Raw genomic sequence first — 16912 nt, forward strand, 5'->3', positions numbered from 1 at the left:
TGTGTAGCTAACTGCCGTACCCTAGGCCTATCCAGACTGAACACCCTAATCAAGGCAGATAAAGAGGTGGAAGACTCTGGTCTACCATCAAACGACAGTACACTGACAATAGCTGTGCGATAGCTTGCAATAGTGCCAGAGTTAAGTTTGCGTTCCGTAAACAGAAAGAGAAGGGAATCCGCAATCAGCGGGACAGAGGCCTTGACCGGATCAATCTTCCTGTCGATACACCAATCACAGAAGATCGGGCGATGCTAGCTAACACGTCTGAAGAAAAGCCTGTCTGAGAGAGGCATTCTGAGATAGCTTCCATGCGTGAAGATGGAGGATCTCGGGACCGAAGCTAGCGCAGCAGATTGGTTCTGAGTGGTAGAAGCAGAGGAACATCCATAAGAAACGACAAGAACTCCTGAAACCAGGGTTATCTCGGCCACAGGGGCGCTATCAGAAGGAGAGAACAGTGATACTCCCAAAACTTCTATTAGAACCTGCCCACCAGGTTGAATGGAGGAAGGAATGCATAGGCATGCATGTCCTTCTAATCCAAAGATAGAACGTCCACAGCCCAAGCCATTTGAAGATCGAGGGATTTTGCTGCCATTCTGACAGAACCAGCTGTCGGCGCCTAGAAAGATTATCCTGAAAGATGCTTGACTAAGAGTGTCAACTGCATTTCCTGACAGAGAAGAATAATACGGATGTTGAGGGCATAAAGGACGTGAGACCTCCCCCCTTGTCTCTCCAGATATGCGACAACTGTAGAGTTGTCCGTAGCCCCACAAACCACCTTGACATGCAGAAAATTCTGAAAAGCCTACAGAGCCAACAGAACAGCCCTCATCTCCAGCACGTTAACGTCCTCGGAGAGCTGATCCCTAGACCACTCCTCCGACTGGCAGTTGCCGTCGAGGTAAGCCCCCCAACCTGCCATCAATATAGTCTTTCAGAATCCACCACCACGAAAACCCCTTGACGGACTCGTTGAGAGTAAGCCACGCATCCCATTCCTTGCTGGCAAGGACCGAGTTTGCGAGAAGGAACATCCGGAGTGGTTTGATGTGGTCTCTCAAGAGGTACCAAATCTGTCAGGGAGTTAAAATATTCCAGAAACTTAGAAACCAACGCACTTGGACGTGTAACCAGCCGATTAAGGCCAGATCTCTGAACTTTTCGAACATTTCCAAAAGTGGAAGGGCAATACCCTGAACTGAGTTGAAACTGTTTCCAATGAAGGCAAAGTCCTGGGAAGGGGAACCTCGGACTTCTCTCTGGAAGGATTGAAGTCGACTTTGAGCAAAAGTTTTAGGACCAGACGTGTGTTAGACTTCAAAGATTTCCGCACTAGGTAGAGCATGAGGGAATCGTCGAAATAGATGTGGACATTTATTTATTCCTCTGGAGTGCAGAAACCCTTCGCCAACCTGTAAAGGAGCAGTCCTGAGACTGAAAGGATTTAGTTTTGTGGTAATGTGCTGTGCTATCGTGTCTTCGGGACAAAGAATGTAAGGAGAATAATTCGAACTCATTGGTACTTTTCGTTCTGCCACGAACGAAAAGTACGAACGAGGGGCCCCTCTCTTTTTCCCACCTTACTCATGCGATTTATCCCTTTATAATACAAATAACTTTACACAAAATTAGTTCAATTCAGAATGACTGTTGCAAGGTGTTTTGTACATCAATCTTTTTTTCTTTTGACGGAAATTGTCATCTATCGATTTTTTTAGTGATAAAAAGCTGAAAATTTCCTTATTTTTCCGCCATTTCACAAAACTGAGAAGACGTAACGTCATTATTATAATTTAATCGTATTCAGCATGTTTCAATCATATAAAAAATGTGTTTCTTTGCCTCTGTGTGTTGTCTGGTTCTCTATCTATGCGCGTATATGCGAATGTGTGATTGGCCGTTTTTGATAACTGAAATCCAAGATGGCCGCCATATGACCCCCATGGGACATTAGTTGTCAATGGCAACAAGCATAAAATGAAACTAGACATCATACCGGTCCTAAAAAACATGTTTCGAAAAACTGCCAGAGGGATACATGGGAACCTATTTCTACTCCCCCACTATCTCTATCATGTATATCAAAGAAAAGACTGACTTTATCCTCCTAACGTTTCCCTTGACAACGCCTTACTTTTGGCCTTCTGTTGAGCGCTTACCTCTGTGAGGTAGGCTCTGGCTTCTGTCCTCTGTCCGAAGCACACCTAAGTCTATAAAAGTGGTAGTTTCTGTTCCTGCTTAGCTTTTAGCATACAGGGAGTAAGACGACTGGTTCGCCCGTTGTCAGTATAATGTGACCGGGTGGGATGTGTTGTTTGGTGTCTTCGGTGGCATGCTACAGTGACATAGCAATAAAAGGGAAACAGTTCCACTATACAAGAAGACAAAACACGAACATACCGCAGTCTCCCAAAACACGCACCTCGCACTTCACACACGCTACACACTGCATACATGGGAAGCCGTCCTTACATGACCATGGCTGTTAATAGGACGTTAAAATAACCAAACAAACAAACAAAGTATATCAAAGACTGTTTTTAGCGGAATGTGAGAATGATATCGGTCATATGTATAACATGTACTATATATATCATGGTAACTGACATATCGCTCTATGTAATAACTTATATTTTAAACGGGCACTTTAGCTACATTTCATCGAAACAGCCTTTAAAGGTAAAACCGGATTAAAGGCCCAATATCCGTATCTTTCTTTATTTTTTCATGATTTAGAAGAATGTTAAAAAAATCCTGTTGTACATCATGCAGAGACAGGACTAAATCGAAGTCAAGATTAGCGATAATGATTCGGAATATTTTGATAAAAATCAAATAAATATTGAACATCGCTAGGTGGGTCCCATTTAGTCAAACAAGCCGAAGTTAGCCGACATTGTAACGTCGTTGCTGAGAACGTCATGTGACTACCGTAACTACGTAACGTCTGCCCGAACTCTTCTAAAATAAATACATGTTTACATGTATCGACTTTCAACAACTGCTGTACTAAAGTTATTAAAAAATGTATTATGAACATTCTTTATTATATCTTAATTTCGACTACATTTACAAATATCGGAGTCGAATTTAACTTGAATTTTTGTTGATAGTTACGTATAGTGTGGCTTTAAGGTAACTGCAGTAACCCAAATCCAACATGGCGACGATGCAATAACGCCAGAAAATTGATTGCCTGTTTATAAAATAGATGAGTATATTTTCTGATATAACTGTCATAAATCGTATCTTGTAGCAATATTAAAAAGTTTTGAAGCGAAAACCATATGTACAGAGATTCACAGACGCAGGAATCGAGCACGTAAATTAACAAATGTCAAGGCCGTGATTAGGGCAACCGCAACATCGTGATTAGGGTATACTGTAACTGTCCGATACCTTCGTGCTATACGGTACTTTACTGCGGATTACTACTACGTGTACATTTAATAGCATTAACATTCTTAATAGTGACATTCGTAATGCTTAAAAGATATGAAATCCCAGCTACGCTATTCACTTTCAAACTGTTATTATTTTTGACATACATGAACTTTAAAAAAGATGTTTTGGTATATGAAGACATGCAATCAAACGTTTTGTATGCATACTATAAAAAGATTACTAGATTCTGTTGAAAACCATCAACGTCATCACTTTTAAGATATTGGCTCGTCAAGAGGACATCATTAAGGCATTGTGAAATGTTTTATGCTTTGTAAAACAGTGTTTTGGTCATGTAATGCCCCACTTCTCAACAACTTTTTTTCTGTGCAAGTATTACCAGAAGTACAGAAAATAATCACCAACACCAGAAAATATTGTCCAATGCATGAATTAGGCATTAGAAAATAAAAACACATCTTCAATGCTAGTGTTCAAAGGATAGAGACGAGATCTCTGATTCTGTATGCTGTGATTCAGTCCGCCATAACAGCCTTAACATCATGTCAGTCTTTCCCGGTCGTCAGCACACCGTCCGGACCAATCAAAGGCGTGGTCGTCCCGACCCTTGGAATGGATATCATACAGTTCAGGAATATTCCATACGCAAAACCTCCAGAAGAAAACTTCAGATTTGAGAAACCATTCCGGTAGATCCTTGAACGAAAACACTGGATGAAACTGCCTTTCGATCTGCTTGCATGCAGGAAATATCATCTTTTTCTGCTTTGTGGGGGGAAAACAGAGATCGCAGGATTTAGCGATGGTTGCCTGCAACTGAATATTTATGTGTCAGAAACTGTTACAGCTGAACCAAGAAAGCCAGTGATGGTTTGGAGTCATGGCGGAGATTCATAGCCGGTAGTGCAATAGGATATGACGGGTCATTTCTGGCAGCAAAAGACGTCGTAGTAGTCACTGTTAACTACCGTCTAGGAATATTCGGATTCCTCAGCACGGAAGACACTACACTCTCTAGCAACTTCGGATTGTGGGATATGATTGAAACGCTAAAATGGGTAAATAAGTACATATCATCCTTTGAAGGCGATCCGGAGTCTGTGACAATTTTCGGTGAGTCGGCTGGGAGTTTCGCTGTGTCCTTAATAACTGTTATTCCTAGTACAGAAGGTCTCTTCCATCGAATCATCTTCCAAAGTTGACCTACCTTGGCGTTCATGAGTATTTCAAAGAACCCTGCCAGGATGAGTAAGAATGTGTGTAAACTAGTTGGATGTTTAACTGATGAAAACGTTTCTAATGAAATACTTGTTAATTGTCTGAAAGAAAAGAAATCCGATGAATTATTGAAAGCCCAGTCAGATCCGGGAACGCAATATATGAAAAATGAAAAATAAATATAGTTTATAGCTTCAAAATAAGGACATATGATTAGTACTTATCCTGACTTAAAATGAAATGTGTTACTTGAAATAGGTTAAATGTTTTAGTTTAGAAATTATTTATGTGTATATTTTAGTAACGTGACGTCTGTACTATTAGGTAACGTAAACATTGACGTGACTTATACATAAAAATATGCCATATGATTGGATCTGTGAGTTTGGAGTATTTCTTCCACTTCTATACGCGTTTTCGTCATATTTTAAACCGATTCAAACAGATATGATTTTTTTAAATTTTATTAGGGTATGGTCTATAATAATTTCTAATATGTTAATTACATATAATAATCTGGATGTAAAGTGTAGAAGTAATAATATCTCATATACAACATTTACTACATAAAATATCTAATATAGTATTTAATATATGGTATCGAGGATTTACACATGGTACAAATGTATAATGAATATTACAGGGGACAGTACTACCAGGTTTAGTCTTTTCCAACCAAGCCTAAATTAACCTGTAGCAAAGTTATCTGACAAGGATGTCGGAAAATGATCTGGCTTCATTAGTGGACAGAGATTCATCAACAGTATTCAGACCTGCCGGACCAAACATGTATGGTAAATCGGTGGCATGGCCTGCTCAATCCTTCATTTGTTTCCATTAAATTTATGCCTCAAAAACAGGTTTTTCGTATCTGCAAAAAACTTAAGAGAAAAATCTATGGTAATTAAGATACTTTATTAATACAAGTAATTTAACGTCGCTTTAGACTGAACTGATAAGGGCAACTCCAATCGTAACATCTCGGAGAAATGTCCGGCATATTTGTTTCAATTATCATGTTATATTCCCGAAAATTGCCGGACATTTCTCAGAGATGTTGCGATTGGGACAACACACCAACCTCATCCCGGTCTCTCGTATGTTTCTGCCGGTGCTACAGTGGATTTACGGTAGTCGTAAGTCGTTCTCACCCTGATAAAGGTAGGTTGACTAATATCGTCCTAGTTACTATATCCATTATGTTATTGCTGTTTAACAGAGTATATATGGTAACGCAGGTCACCGTATGTTGTTTAAATTTCAGTAGGAAGGTTGTTTATTTAGTGTAAATACGGAAAAGTTTAGCACTTTGTGAAGGTTAAATACTGTGTGCCGAGACGGTATACAGGCTGCTCATTGTATGTGTATCCTGTATTTGGTAATACGTGCATGCAGACAGCTATGTCACGTTGGACATGTGTATACACTGTAAACTTTCTTTACTATACATCGATCGCTATACAAATTATATCAATAGACCTTTCTCAAATTATATGCATGCCTGACATTCCTAATTCAGATCGAGGCTTAGTGAGCACAGGCACCGTAGCAACGTATATACAATTAATGCAACATATCTTACAAAAACAAACCACAATGCTGTTCAATGTCATGAAAATAGTTTTAATTGCTCATTTTCATCAAATTCATAATACTGAAGTGTAAAATAAGGTTGATTATCAACATAGGCAGAGAAAAGGGTACATAATGTTGAAGATCATTGTAGATTTATCTGTATAACATTACATTCTATATTTTACCATCAGTTATTTACACTGTATCTGTTTACATGTGTAGTTTGTTTCCACACATTTAAATACAAGAGTGGAGAATTCTATACATGTGTTTTACATAAATGAAACAAATATCAAATTAAGTGTTTAGTTCTTTACCGTAATTTTCTAAGTGAACGTTCCGGTTGTTAGATACATGCATAACCTTTTCCTAAAATGAAACAACACTTTTTGTGCATTATCACGAGGACACTAACTTCATAGCTGATAAAAGCTGATATATTTAAATGTTAATTATTAGAGTGAATTATTTCTAAAACTAACATCATAAATTCATATTTCTGGTAGATATTGAAAAACTGAAATAAAGTAACTGAATATAATGATCTATGGACATCAATAATCAAATCTGAACAAGGGTTCAAGAAAACCAAATATATTTACTGAAATGATCACATTTGCGATATTTTCTATAATTGCATGAACAATTAAGGCTTTCAATCGCAACTCCTCTTTTTATTAATCATTTTATTTAAGTTTAAATGGGTGGTATACTGATGTATATTTATGTGTTTTATCATGCTTATGATCTGTGCACTGATTTTATAGGATATGTGTTTTGTGATCACAACTTCAGGGATAATTTTAGAGTAGCCCTTTCGACTATGATCCTCAGATTTTGAAAACGATCCCTATGTTTCAGGAAATTTCTTAATATTTCTTTGTTAATAGCCCCTCTAGAATTGTCAAATACTTAAAAGTGACAAACACATATTTTAGTTAAAATGATCCTTGCAGCATGCTCAATATATCAAGTACAATGTACTTCTATTTTGTGATACATAAAAATGAGGAAAACACATATATTCAGGGAAGCCTATCTAAACCCAAAAGTGAAAAACCCAAAAATGAGAAATTGGGCTTTGTAGCCAAGTAGTCACAACAAAAGGTCATATAATGTAAAGTTTACCATTTTGTTTGCGCCATAAAGAAATTGATCTTATTAAGAAGGTGATCATTAGACAGAAATAGTCATTAAGGAATGCTTCATTCTAATAACAAATATCATTTGTTTTGCAATATCGTGAACATAATTGGTGTTTGTAATTGTTCACATGTCATAGACAAAGGGTGTTTATTGGAGTAAATAAGGATTGGTAAAGGGGACAGCCAGAGCTAGGTGAAATTTGTGATAACAACTTTATGTATGTATACCTTAATAGGGAAATTAATGGCAAAATGTGATCAGAGGGGACAGCTGTTAAATATAAACAGACTGGGACCCAAATACTGACCTAAAGGGAATATGGGGAAGGCAACTTGAGACTCTGATAATGAAGGTTAGGAATGGTATTTATGTTATTTAATTGTTTGGTTCATGTCCCTTGTTTATTTGGCACCATACATGTATAATATATAGCCTTATTCCAGTTTAGGCAACGAGTACCAATACTGTAATTCAGCTTGGCCTCAATAAAGGAAATCGTTGACATGGATACCTGCATTTTCTTTCCTCTCGCCTCTGGGATTTATTATACATGTTTATGCCATAATTCGATCAGCCACTGATGTGATCAAATTGATCCATGTACCTCTACGGGAATATTATGTGAATTTAAATTTAATGATAAGGTAAGTATTTCAACACATTATACCATTAATGCACATGTATTACTACCACCGCTATGCTCACTAAGCCTCGTTTTCGTTCAAAGATGAATATTCATGAGCTAATATTAAGAAAGGTCTATTTATGCAGTGCATGTTGTTATATTGCAGGGCATGGCTAAAATAATCAAATGTAATACGATTATCTAATACAATAATAAAAGCTTACCGATAGGAGAAGTAGCAGAAAGAAGTCAATGGTTTTTGCACTGGCATGAAAAACCAGTACATGAATGTCCTGGCTCTAACTTTTACCTCGGAAAGAGATTTCATAACAAAACAGCTCCACTATAAGGCATCCTCTGCGTTATATGTATTTATATATATATACAGTACTGATACCTTCTCTGTTTGATACAGACTGATACCTTCTCTGTTTGATACAAACTGATACCTTCTCTGTTTGATACAGACTGATACCTTCTCTGTTTGATACAAACTGATACCTTCTCTGTTTGATACAGACTGATACCTTCTCTGTTTGATACAGTACTGATACCTTCTCTGTTTGATACAGTACTGATACCTTCTCTGTTTGATACAGACTGATACCTTCTCTGTTTGATACAGACTGATACCTTCTCTGTTTGATACAAACTGATACCTTCTCTGTTTGATACAAACTGATACCTTCTCTGTTTGATACAAACTGATACCTTCTCTGTTTGATACAGACTGATACCTTCTCTGTTTGATACAAACTGATACCTTCTCTGTTTGATACAGAATGATACCTTCTCTGTTTGATACGCCTAGAGTTGATCATATGTATAACATAAATTGTCTACGTATCTACAAATGTAAATAATTTCTAATTTAAAACTAATTTTGTGTGTCGTGTATGTGGTGTGCGGTGCGTTTTTTGAGAGACTGCGGTATGCTCCTGTGTATTTATGTATAGTGGAACTGTTGCCCTTTTTATAGTGCTATATCACTGAAGCATATGCTAACGATGCAGCACACCCCACCCGGTCACATACTGACAACCGGTGAACCATTCATCCTGCTCCCTGCATGCTGAGCACTAAGCAACAACAGAACTCACCACTTTGCACTTTTATATACTTAAGGATTGAATCTTGCTTTGGTCGGTTTCATTGAGTGATGAATTGAGTTACTTGAATTGAGTTCCTTGAAACAAATTCAGCATGAACTGCTTCAATTTGTTACAAGGGCAACTCAATTCATCACCCCATGGAATCGACCAAAGCAAGATTCAATCCTTATATTTCAATTCAATTGTATTACATTTTTGTTGATTTTTGTTTAAAAAAATTGCGAGTGTCTGGGCTTGTGCAAGTCTACAACGAGAGACGTAAGAAAATAGTGCGTCATTAGAATACAACTAATAAAAAATAAATAGCGCAAATATTACAACTTTTCATACATTTATTTAGAAACAACTTTATTATCAATGTAATTCAGATGAAACATAAAACATTTACAATAGCTTTAGAAGTGATTGCAAAAATCGTCCGCCGAAGATGCGGAAGGATAATATCAAGACTGTGTGATACGGTTGTCACCCGCTTCGATTCAAAATGGAGAGTCACTGTAACGTGATGGGAACGGAAAGGTTCGAGTGGTTTATGTAACCTTTAGCCTTGATACAAGTTAAACAATTGACTTAAGGTAAATCAACATTCATTTACTTTTATATAGTATTTCTTATCGCCGTTTAGGCTTCGTGATTTGTTTGTAACTGAGACGTTCTAACGTAGTTTCGACACACGTCACACAAGGACATGGCATATTTTATTTTGCTTCGGTAGGTAATGTTGTTGAATCGAGCGATACACAAGAGTCACGGAGTAAGTTAAACGAGAGTTCATAAAAATGCTTTTAAAATTAAAGAAATCTGTCCGTAATATTTGCATTTTTTTCAAAACCACCGCTGTTTAGATCTATGCCTATCGGTAGGCCTTGTAGGAAGCTTCTTAGGCAAAAGTAGGTCTAGATAAAATATTTTCTTGCGCGAAAACCGATGTTAAGATACCCAAGTTCATGAGCAAATGAAACCGGATTTTTAAGTAGTTTCATTGAGTCCAACTTCAGTGAAAATTGAAATATTATGGTGTGTCTCGACCAGATGTCAGAACCCAGAGCCTACCTCACAGGGGCGAGCCCTCAACAGAAGGTCAAAAGTGAGGCGATGTCAAGGGAGAAGTTAGGAAGAACAAACCTATTTATGAAGAAGGGTAAAGAAAAGATCCTAAATTTAGTCGCCTTCTATGATCATGCAGTATGGGCATCAGATACAATTCTAACGCCCTACCTGCAAGGCCACTTTCGCAATACAATTATATGTATAATACATATTTGATACATATGAAGTCTAATTCAGTTTGATCACGATCAAACTGGCTTAACTTTACTTGTTATGTACAAGTAGTTTTTATAGAAATAAGCAGGTCAGAAATATCAGTAAACTTTCAGATATGGATTCCATGGAAACTTTCAGATATGGATTCCATGGAACTTTTTCACAAAATAATTCAATAGTGCATGTAACGAGCCTTTTCATCGTTCGTAACGTCGCTTCTGATTGGCTGAGATAACTGCATAATGATTTCTGAGACAAAACTGCATAATGATTTCTGAGACAAAAGAGTCCCAAAATAATATATAACATACGATGGTTTGAGGTGTTTTCTAGAATTAATTGTCAATGAATTATTATATAGATTTCATTATGATTTTGTTTCGTTTGAAGGTTATCATGCATGGCAAATTGACATACTTTTCTTGCATTTGAAAGGATATTAATTCATAGCTACTAATCTTGATTGCTTCTTGTAAAATCCTTTCTAGAATAATAAACTTTAGTTGTACTGCATGCAAAATACCTGCTCAAGTATATAAATCGATGTATCGATACTCTATTGTTATGTATGACTAACTTCTTTGCCCAGTCCGTCCGACGTGTTCATTAACTATCATTTTAAGCTCACCTGGCCCTATAAATCGCTACTTGTCCTAGAGTTCTGCATGGAATGTAACCAAATTTGGCCAGAAACATCCTTGGGGGAAGGGGAATAGAATTTTTATAAATTTTGGCTTTGACCCCCCGAGGGCAGGAGGGGCTGGGCCCAATAGGGGAAATAGAGGTAAATCCTATAAATCGCTACTTGTCCTAGAGTTCTGCATGGATTGTAACCAAATTTGGCAAGAAACATCCTTGGGGGAAGGGGAACAGAACTTGTATAAATTTTGGCTCTGACCCCCGGGGGCAGAATGGGCGGGGCCAAATAGGGGAAATAGAGGTAAATTCTATAAATCGCTACTTGTCCTAGAGTTCTGCATGGATTGAAACCAAATATTACCACAAACATCCTTGGGGAAAGGGGAATATAATTTGTATAAATTTTGGCTCTAACACCCTGGGGCAGGAGTGGCGGGGCCCAATATGGGAAATAGCGGTAAATCCTATAAATCGCTACTATTCATATAGTTCTGCTTGGATTTTAACCAAATTTGGCCCAGAAACATCCTTGGGGTTAACAGAATTCGTATAATTTTTGGCTCTGACCCCCTGGAGCAGAAAGAGTGGGGCCCAATAGGGGAATTAGAGGTAAATATTCAAATTTCTTCAGAAAAGAAACAATGAACCTGTATTCAGAACATTACTAGGCATTACAAACCAGGTGAGCGATACAGGCCCTCTGGGCCCCTTGTTCTTAATGCCTCCCTTGGCACCGCCTCACTTTTCGCCTTGAGTTGAGCGTTCGCCCCTGTGAGGAAGGCTCTGGGTTCTGTCCCCTGGCCTAGACACACCAAAGTCTATAAAAGTGGTAGTTTCTGCTCCTGCTCAGCATACAGGGTGTGGGACGACTGGTTCGCCCGTTGTCGGTATAATGTGACTGGGTGGGATATGTTGCTTGGTGTCTTCGGCGGCATGCTTCAGTGATATAGCACTATAAAAAGGGCAACAGTTCCACTATACAAGAAGACACAACATGAATATACAGTCTCCCAAAACACGCACCTCGCACAACATACACGCAACACACCGCACACATGGGAAACCGTCCTTACATGACCATAGCTGTTAATAGGACGTTAATTAATCAAACAAACAAAGAAACAAAAGGGTCGTACTCATAGAGAATATTTCTGTTTTTTTTTATGTACATTAATTTTAATAATTGGTCTTAATTAAATGCCTCCACGTATTTGATGTGATATCTCTATCATATCTGAATGCAAAAATTTAATATATTTGATAAATGTATTTTTTCTATTACAGGAAACGAGATCTCTGTTGCTGTATGCTGTGATTCAGTCCGCCATAACAGCCTTAACATCATGTCAGTCTTTCCCGGTCGTCAGCACACCGTCCGGACCAATCAAAGGCGTGGTCGTCCCGACCCTTGGAATGGATATTATACAGTTCAGGAATATTCCATACGCAAAACCTCCAGTAGGAAACCTCAGATTTGAGAAAACACTTCCGGTAGAACCTTGGACGGAAACACTGGATGGAACTGCCTTTGGATCTGCTTACATGCAGGAAATATCACAAAATTTGTCTGATATGTGGAAAAAGGCAGAGGTTGCAGGCTATAGCGCGGATTGCCTGCAACTGAATATTTATGTGTCAGAAACTGTTACAGCTGAACCTAGAAAGCCAGTGATGGTTTGGATTCATGGCGGAGATTCATAACCGGTACTGCTATAGGATATGACGGGTTATTTCTGGCAGCAGAAGACGTCATAGTGGTCACTGTTAACTACCGTCTAGGAATATTCGGATTCCTCAGCACGGAAGACACTATACTCCCTAGCAACTTCGGATTGTGGGTAAAATGGGTAAATAAGTACATATCATCCTTTGGAGGTGATCCGGAGTCTGTGACAATTTTCGGTGAGTCGGCTGGGAGTTTCGCTGTGTCCTTAATAACTGTTATTCCTAGTACAGAAGGTCTATTCCATCGAATCATCTTCTAAAGTGGCCTGCCTTGGCATTCATGAGTATTTCAAAGAACCCTGCAAGGGTAAGTAAGAATGTGGGTAAACTAGTTGGATGTTTAACTGATGAAAACGTTTCTAATGAAATATTTTTAAATTGTCTGAAAGAAAAGACATCCGATGAGTTATTGAAAGCCCAGTCAGATCCGGGAACGCAATATTTTGGGACATTTTCTCTTTCCCTATCAATCGGGCCTGTTGTTGACGGAGAATTAATAACGAAGCAATCTTTGGATGCTTTTAGTAATCCATTTTCTAAAGAATCAAATTACTTCAGGTCTTTAGACGTACTGACTGGTACTACTGACAATGAAGGAACCCTGATGTCAATATTTCTGTTGGGCCTCCATTATCCCATGGGATTCAATATCAGCAATGGTATACCTACGTCTGTCCTCTGTGATGTGATCGCGCCGACACTAGCCGTGGAGATGTACGATGGACACTCCTCCGTATCGGATCTGATTTGCGAGAAATATTCTACTGACAACCTAGAGCAACAATTAAGAAACATCATTAATTTGTTTGCGGATGCATGGTTTGTTTCGCCAACAATAGAGCTTTTGAGATACACACAAAAGACAAGACGTCCCCCAACACATACCAGTATCTGTATACTCAGGCCCTCGAGTTCTTTTTCCAAATGCCTACATTCCCATGGATGAACGGTGTCGGACATGCTGTCGAGCTAGTGTATATGTTTGGTCCAACAGTCCTGAACGATTTGGATAAGTCATTAGTATCTGAAGAAGGGAAGGCATTTACTGACATTCTAATTACGTACTGGATCAACTTTGCTAAAACGGGGTAAGTGATATTTCGAATTTAGATACATGTTATCATTTATATCACGTCTGTAAAAGATTAAAAAAACTGTTTCTTCTTTTGTGAATGAGAGATCATAAACCGTTTCTTCTTTTGTGAATTAGAGATATCGTTGAGATGTTGTTTATTTAAAGTTGATGTGAGGTAGTTTCAATAGTTATAACGTAATACATGCAACACACCCCTGCAGCTGCAACTTGTGCTGTTACAACGTGCGTTAAGTATTCTATATTTACTAAATCTATATTTTTTATTCGACATAGAAATCCAAATGGGGACGGATTGGTTACATGGGAGGCGTTTGACCTTATCGATCGTGGCTATTTAGAGCTGAAGTACAACCCTTTACGAGGTCAGAATTTATACAATGACAGGATGACATTCCTGCTAAAACACATTCCAATGGAAATCAGGAACGCTGGCAAAACAGAACTATAGAGGGCATTTTGGACATTGAAATGGTATTATTCATCATAAATATCATAAATTGTATAAAGATCTACTTTGTATAGTTGATTTGTCGATCCCTGATGTGATCTGTATAAAGGTTCTTAATGCATTTTCACTTGATTGCTTTTATTTGACATATTGTTTTTTGTTGGTTGTTTTTGCTATTTACTATTACATATTGTATTGATTTATTTGATATATTTTATTGTACACATTTGGTATCCTTTTATATAATATTTGTAAGACTTTATTTTCGTTATAAACAATTTGTCTATTTTTTATGTAAGACTATATTTTGGTTATTTAAATAGACTCATTTGAAATGTTTCATTTTTAGTGTTAATTTGTTCGTTGGCCTCTGTCGTGGTGTAATAGCAATAATGATATATATAGGGTACTCAGGTAATATTTCTTCACGTGAATTTCACGTGAACCGGAGTAATAAAAGTATTTCACGTGATATTTACCTAACAAAATATTGCCTGTGTAATCGGGGGGTATAGTGGTATATCTATGCGGGGTTAGATCCTATATATGGTGGTCGTGAAAAAGTCAGAGGTCACCTGCGAGAACACTGGTTTTCTCCGGGCACTTCTCGTGCGTTTCCATCCGGGCCATCTAAAACAATTTGTTGCATTCCTTGTTTTACAAAAGATGAAAAATAAATATAGTTTATAGCTTCAAATAAACAGATATGATTAGTACTTATCCTGACTTTAAATGAGATGTGTTATTTGAAAGAGTGTATGTGTTTTAGTAACGTGACGTCTGTACTATTAGGTAACGTACATGTAACTATTGACGTGGTTTATACAGAAGAAAAATGTACCATATGATTGGATCTATAAGCCTCTTCTTTCTGTTTAATTCAAACAGATATGACTTTTACATTTTTTTTTGGTATTGTAGGCTTGTTTTATTATATGTTAATTACATTTAAGCATTGAACGTCTTTCAGTGGGCATTCATAGCCAATATGCCGTGATCGCTAGCACGACCATTTTTTCACAATGATAATGACGTCATAAAAAGCGATTGAAGTTCATAGTCAAAATGGTAATGTTACATAGTAGTACTGCAGTGAAAATTTAAATATACATTGATGAGGATGTAACGCGTAGATGCCATACGAGATAGTGATGTTCTTGTTCATTTTACAGTGGTATTCCACTGGGACATGCTGTCAAATAATCCACTCGGTAACATTTTACTGACAAATCAGTCGACATATTCAATTATGCTGAATTTAATACAACAAATCTTATTCTTTACACAATAATCGATATAGGCATAAGATAAATCTTACGCACATGACTTTTTCTCGTGTTTTCATTGGTTCACTTTCCAGGCACTATTTAGCCATAGTCCCGGGACAATGGTTTCCCGCAGAATACTGATTTATCGCGCTTTTCGTTAGGTACGTCACTGTCGCTTTTTGCTCTGTTCACTGGCAAACCAAGCTGTATGCAGACGACGTATGAAAAAAAAAATTACGATGTTACGGTTTGGAAACTTGATTGCCGACGAATTTACACAGGAAAAAAAACCCAAAACAAAAAACAGAGCAATCAATGAAATATGTGAATATTTTCTGTCTGGAAAAATGAATAGACGCCTCCGGCCATGATATTTCTACCATGGACGTGGCAGCACTCGTGTTATTGTTGATCGTACAATTTTTTTGTCCTATCATTTAATTATTTTCTTCAATTCGTTATATACTAAAACATTATTACATTCTTTTGAATGCTCTATGGTCTTATTCCGTCTTTGCATATTACAGAGTTAGCTCCCTTGCGGATAGGTATCCATTATAACGTCATTATTTTGTAAGCGTAATTCACGTCGTTTTCTCCGAAAACTGTTATGTTACCATCGTAAACATATGACGCCACAATCAATACCTACCCGCAATAATTCTGTAAAATGCAAATACAGAATAGTGTTGTCTTGGGATGACATAGTACCCTCGCCTCCGGCTCGGGTACTATGTCATCCCTCTATAAGACCATAGAGCCCTCAAAAGAAGGCAATACTATATAATTAGTACGTCACGTGACATGATACTGAATTCTGATTGGCTACACAAATGGGTACTATTTGCAATATAGTGACCGGGGAAGCGGACACTATTGAAGTGGCGCTAGATTGAACGTGAATCTATTGCGACGTCACTATTACCTGACGTTATCATAACGTCGTGCTTCGACCAAGACGTCAAGATAGTGGACATGTCGTGGTATGCGGGAATGGAAGCAAATGTTGCTTTTCTACAAAAGACAGTTCATTCATGATCTTGATCTACTTTTAATACTCATGAAGTTGAATCCCGATTTATAGAAACACAGATTACTGCGACAATTCATATGTTGCACTTTTAATGTAACAACGTGGCGTGGAGATGAAGATAGCTTTGCGAGGATTCGCTTGACGTGCTTCTGTTACGATGGCATAAAAACGGGTCTCATGTGAAGGTGATGTACTAAACCCATTATGGCCTGTTTGAGAGGGCAATATTGCCTCATAGTATTGTCTCGTGATGGGATAGAGCCCTGACCTCCGGCTCGTGTTCTATTCCATCCCTCGACAATAATATGAGGCAACAGTGTCCTCTCAACCAGGCCATAATAGTGTAT

General features: G+C 37.9%; 1 pseudogene; it reads left to right on the top strand.

Moving 5' to 3' along the window:
• Positions 1-12258: 12258 nt before the first annotated feature.
• LOC138322889 (liver carboxylesterase 1-like) lies at positions 12259-14682 on the top strand (annotated as a pseudogene).
• Positions 14683-16912: the final 2230 nt, after the last annotated feature.

This window comes from Argopecten irradians, chromosome 5, assembly GCF_041381155.1.
Source record: "Argopecten irradians isolate NY chromosome 5, Ai_NY, whole genome shotgun sequence".
Classification (NCBI taxonomy): Eukaryota; Metazoa; Mollusca; class Bivalvia; order Pectinida; family Pectinidae; genus Argopecten; species Argopecten irradians.